Source organism: Myotis brandtii, unplaced genomic scaffold (assembly GCF_000412655.1).
Source record: "Myotis brandtii unplaced genomic scaffold, ASM41265v1 scaffold59, whole genome shotgun sequence".
Lineage (NCBI taxonomy): Eukaryota > Metazoa > Chordata > Mammalia > Chiroptera > Vespertilionidae > Myotis > Myotis brandtii.
In genome coordinates, this window is record NW_005370223.1 from 4,644,859 (window position 1) to 4,651,021 (window position 6,163).

Below are 6,163 nucleotides of genomic sequence, written 5' to 3' on the forward strand. Positions count from 1 at the left end.
TCAGTGGAAGAAGAGAAATACATCAAAGTGTCAGCAATGGTCAGCCCTTTGATAATAAGCATGTTCTAGAATCAATTAAGCATAAGTACGTGTAAAATAAAATGGATAAAGATTAAGTTATTGTTCAAGCTTCCATCATTTTCTGCTGGTTTCACCCTAATTAGGAACATTTGCCAATGTTTCCTAAGTTATTTCCACTACTGAAGGAAAGTCGGAGGTTGATAAAATTTTTTGAATAACAGGAAGATAGAGACCAGGAGCACTTTCTAGGAAATGCAATGAACAGTCTAGGTTTGGGAGCTTGAGCTCTCTAGAGAGCAAACTCCAAAGTCCATGCTGTGCTGGTTATGGCATTACAATCACATAACATTCAACACACACACACACACACACACACACACTTTCCCCTCTACTGTAAGAGTAATATCTGCTTATTGTAGAAATTTTGGAAAATACAGAAGGTGAAGGAAAGACACTGTTACCGATTTGGGAATTGCCTTCCTGTCTTAGCATATATGTTATAACCACATATGAATCACACGGTAGACATTGCTTTGTAGCCAGACTGCACTCTGTTTAAAGATGCTGCTCTGGGTGACTGAAGCTCATCTTGAGTAGACATAATACAGATGTGTATGGACCAGCCGGGGAGCCCCATCCTTAGGAGTTTGGACAAAGAGAAGGGAAAGCTTAAGTATCCTGTCAAGGTCTTTAATTCCAGTCTAAACAAGAGCTTTCCTGGGTGACTTCACAACTCTGGTGTAACTCAAGCTCCCTAGCAGTGATTTCAGGCTACTGCCAGCAAGGACAAGAGCTGATCCAACAAAGCATAGAAAACTCCAGGGAATATATAAGGACAAACATTTTAGCTAATACTGATCCAGCAGAAAATCCGATTCCTTCCTGCCAGACGCTCAAAGGAAGGCTACAAGTACTCCTCCGAGAGCCACAGTTAGTCCCTCGGCACAGAGGGCTTTGTTGAGAAAAATGAAATGTTATGCGGTTTGGACTTGTGTATAAATGCATGCTGTTGACAGTGGTTTCTCCCCACACTCTATGGAAGTAATTTGTACAAAGAAGTGGCTGGAATAGTTTATTAAGTGCAAGATTCGAAGCCAGAAGCTCAAATCAGGCCTCTTCTGCTGACTTGGTATGCAGAGCTCACGTAACCATTTTCCAATCTCTTCTCTAGAAAACTGTTAGGGCTGACAACGTGATCAGTTGTGGTGGCTGGGCTTTGGGAGGGTAGAGTTTTAGAGCTCACTCTCCCAGTGCATGAGTTCCCCAAAGCCATTTCCAGATGGCATGTGGTTTTGCACTAACGCAGGCTGAAGCTCATAGCGAGTGTATGGAAGTGGTTTTGGCCAAGGCTTGAGTCATAAGACTGTGAAGGCTCAGCTCAGCCGTGCTCCGCCTTCTGGAGCCTTCCTCCGAGAAATGTGTACTTAGTGTTACTGGGGGACACTTTGTATAAACACAGAGGCCTCTGTGGCACCAGCCCCAAAGCCGTCCTAGGAGCAGACCTGCCGTCTCCCTCAGACACTTGCCCGTGGAGACCTCAGATTCTCTTCTCCCAACACAGGCTCGAAGCAGCGTCCACAAATGAGCAAAGACAAGCATCTGCTCTGAGCGAGCGGTTCAGTCTGCTGCAGATGATGGAAAATGTGCTTGAGGTTTGGAGTTGGGCAAATGTGTTTTTGTTCGCTCAGCTTCCATCATAACCACTTTTGTTATCAGTAGGTATTAATAGCAGGACTTTCTCAAGACTGCCGCTCTCCTTTGCGGTGTTTTGGCTGCGAGCATTACACAGAGAAGGCTGGGAAAAGCCAGCTCTCTGCGCTGGTAATGTTGCCCTGTGGATTTTTCTGGAAGGCCTGTCTCTGGGTCTGAAATAATTTATATTTTCCTCATTTAAGAACCTAATCTAAAAGTGAACCAGAATAAAGAGCAGCTCTGGCGTCTGTCCCTGGCTTCTCAGGCATGCTATCGTGTTTGATCCGTTCAAAATGTCCCACTTTTCTGCCTTCTCTCTCCACAGATGGGCTAGGTTTTCCTCGACATCTCCTCAGCCACCATTCTGTGGCTGCGGGGTTTGCAATAATAGAAGCATCCGGTGTGAGAGCTGGAAGTGACCTCAGGGATCCTCTAGGCCAGTAGCCCTCAGACTTCACTTCTTGGAGGAGGTGACTCTGGGGTCACCAGAGGCAGGGAACATAGGAAAGAACCAAGATTATACCCCTAACACACCACACAACACACACACACCCATACCCACCACACCCACAACATACACACATACCTCACCTACATATAACACATACCACATAAGCACACACCACACATGTATACATCACATACACACCCCACACATAGAGCACACAACACACACAATACACACCATACATCATCACCTCCACACACCATAAATGCCCCCCACCACATACCCACCATCTACCCACACCACATACACCACATAATACACACAACCCCCCCACCACACATATGTACTTCCACTTAACATATTCAAAGTTAATACTTCATTTGAACAAAGGGTGAACAAAGGGTGCTACAGCTAAATAAAGTTTGAAACCCATAAATTCGACCCCCTAATTTTACTAGTTAAGAAATAAATTCCCAGGAAGGTTAACCAACTTATCTAAGGTGCCTGGTTACTTTGTGACAAAGCCAAGACTAGAACCTAAGTGTTCTAACTAGCCATCTCCCTCCCGCCCTCCCTTCCTTTCTTTTTTATTTCATAAATGTTTCCTGTCCCAGCCATTGTGCCAATTGCTATATCCCAAAAGACTTATTTAACAATTTAAATGTCACATCTATTTGAAAAATTATTTTCTATGAATTTGAGCATCAGGTTACATAATAGATTATCTTTCAGTGACTTAATGAAAGGCCTTTTCTCATTAAATATCACTTTTTTTTTCTGATTGCACTGAGGCGTTTGTGGTAAAGTCTTATTACCATTTAAAATGTGTGGAATATATTAACATTTGCAAATTCTGTTCATTTTAAAGGCATCTTTGTAGTTTATGTTAGTGGGGTCATAGTTGGCATTTATTCCACTACATAATACCATTCATTACGTTACTTTCAACGAAGGCAACATTTCAAACTGAACCATTTCCCATGAATGTGCTCTGGATGGTCATGATGGCCCGGTCAGGACACAGGCCACATTGTTTTATAGCTGTCTACTGGTGTGTCTGTTTCTCCCAGCAGAACAGGAGCTGCTTGAGGGCAGCGACCGTGTCCTGCTCATCTCTGTAACCCTCTGTAACCCAAGGGCTTGGAACAAGTCCCTGATAAATGTTGGGGGTGAGGGGTGAATCATGCACAATGCTTCTCTACACACATTTTTTTCAGACAAGGAAAACTTTATGAAACATGTAGTCCTATGTTGAAACCAGTCCTCTCTTTAATTTTTTTAAATATGTTTTATTGATTTGAGAGAGAGGAAGGGAGAGGGAGAGAGAGATAGAAACATCAGTGATGAGAGAAAATCATTGATCGGCTGCCTCCTGCATGCCCCACACTGGGGATCTAGCCAACAACCCGGGCATGTGCCCTGACTGAGGAAGGGAAGGGAGAGAGAGATAGAAACATCAGTGATGAGAGAAAATCATTGATCGGCTGCCTCCTGCATGCCCCACACTGGGGATCTAGCCAACAACCCGGGCATGTGCCCTGACTGGGAATCGTACCATGACCTCCTGGTTCACGGGTCGATGCTCAACCACTGAGTCACACCAGACGGGCAAAACCAATCCTCCAATGTCCTGCATCTTCATTTACTAAATGTGGCAACCTTACTTGTAACCAAAATATGTTAGAGATGGATGGCAAAACACAGTGTTGATGAGAGGGTCTGAGAGGTCTGCTGTTTGGGTGAATGGGCGTGAGGAGTCCCTGGCTAGGCCTCAATGGGACAGAACAAAGCCCGAGGATGTTGTTACCGGCACTGCTTTCCAAACGGGGTGTCACATGTCGGTGTTCACAGTGCTGATGTGGGTGGGTGAGTGGCAGGAACCCTGGCGTCTGAGCTAAGCTGAGGATTAGCAACCACTGGGGAAGCCCAGACCTAAGACATACACAGGAATAAAGAGCAAGGTTGAAATGCAGTTGAGACACATCAAAACACACATTCAATTCACTTTGTATTCAACAGTATAGGCAAGGAAGGGGGAAAGAGAGGAAGAAAGAGAGAAAGAAAAAATACCGATTGAAATAATACGGATCGTGAGGGCAAGGAATGACCTGACCCCGCCGCTGACCTCTCACGGGGCCAGGCCTCTCCCCAGGTTGAGTGTAACTCAAGGGTCCAAATGTTTAGCAGCTCGCATGCCAGGCTGCTGTTTACCTGCTGAGTGTCAGCTCAGGCTCAGTTTGAGCAATCTCCCTTTGAAGCATTGGCATTAGCCCTGAACTTGTGCAGAAGAGGTCACACCTTAGAAAGAGAGAAATGAGGCCAGCGAGCAGAAACCAAGCATCAACAGATATCAGAGGGCACAGGAGCAGAGAGGGGTGGGAAGGGCCGTCATCACAGTGCAAGCTAAAGTGAGTTCAAGGGGCTGGACCAGCAGCCCCTGTTTTGCAGTGCTGTGCCCACCCCATCACACTCTGTGTCGCCCTCTAGGCCGTTGCTGGGTTCTGGGAGCCCTGTCCTGTGGCTGACTGCTCTTGCCTCCAGCGTGTCCCAGCCCGGCCCTGATTCCTCCGTGGTTGGCTCTCCCGGCATCAGATGGTCCCTCCTCCCCTCCCCAGTCTGGCCCTTCAATGGTCAAAGCTCACCATTTGGTTTTATAAACACTTTCATGTTGGTTGTGGATTGCCTAGACCAGTGGTCGGCAAACTGCGGCTCGCGAGCCACACGCGGCTCTTTGGCCCCTTGAGTGTGGCTCTTCCACAAAATACCACGTGCGGGCGCGCATGTACAGTGCGATTGAAACTTTGTGGCCCATGCGCAGAAGTCGGTATTTTGTGGAAGAGCCACACTCAAGGGGCCAAAGAGCCACGTGTGGCTCGAGAGCCGCAGTTTGCCAACCACTGTCCTAGACCAAAACTTTTCCAAACCCTCAATGTTGTTCTGCATGCAGAAAATCAACCTCACTCTTCAAAAATCAACTGAGAACTTGAACAAAAAAACAAATAAGAAACCGTGTCATTTATGCTAAAGTACAAACGTTGTGTAATCTGTAGTTGCCTGCTCCCAGAGGTGAGGGCATGCTGACGCGCTGGGCACTGGGTCAAAGCCAAGTGTGGGGCGAGGAGCAGTGAGGTGACTCCACCATGCTGTGTTTCATTGAGAAATTGGGAATGCAGGCTGCAAAGGAGCAGGGAGCATGGTTTGAATTGTAAAATAATAAGACAAAAACCTTTTATTTTTGTAGGTTTGCTGTGTAATCCAAATATCCCCAGACCTGGCTAGCCTGCGGGTACCTAAGAGGCCACAGTAACATTAAAAGTTGAACATTACTAGGCTCAGAGAGGGTGCTGGGAGGTGAGAGGGTCTGGGCTACATTGAGCCAGTCTTCTAAGGATATACTGCTGCTGGCACATCAGGGACTATTAATACCAGACCGGTACTTAGCAAGGACTTACAAGAAGGACCCGAAGGGGCTGCTGTGAGATGCTGATGTTACTGCATCGGCAGCGGTGCCTCCTCCTCCTCCAGCTTTCACAGGCACAAGGCATTATTTCTGGGGCACCTTCTTTACCTGACCAAGTCTCCTCCTTCAGACCCCCTCAGGCAGCCTTCTCTGAAGTACTGTCCCGACTGCATTTTTGGTGAAGAGGATGGGGTGTGTGTGTGTGTGTGTGTGTGTGTGTGCGCGCGGGCGCGTGTGCACGCAGAGGGGTGCATAGAGCTTCCTGAGCAAGTAAGGAGAGCAGCAGATGTCACACCACACATGTCCACTGCCATGCCCCCAACCCCCACACACCCAGTCACCTTGTAGAAAATCTTTAGGGGTATCAAATTGCACTTTATTTCAAGTGTAGGTACTTCCTGGGTTAAGTCTACAGACCATTCTTCATACTCTTATCTCATTTGCCTTCTCACCCTCTAGCTGAGCACAGAGGAGGGAGACAGGACATGGCAGAGCTAGAGGAGGAGGAGGAGGAGGAGGAGGGAGAGGGGAGGGGAAGGGGA

General features: G+C 47.1%; 1 long non-coding RNA gene across 2 annotated transcripts in view; it reads left to right on the top strand.

The window, feature by feature from the left end:
* The window catches only part of LOC102259749, a 72,997-nt gene that overhangs the window by 54,282 nt on the left and 12,552 nt on the right, over nt 1–6,163 (top strand). The gene's annotated exons all lie outside the window — the stretch shown is intronic.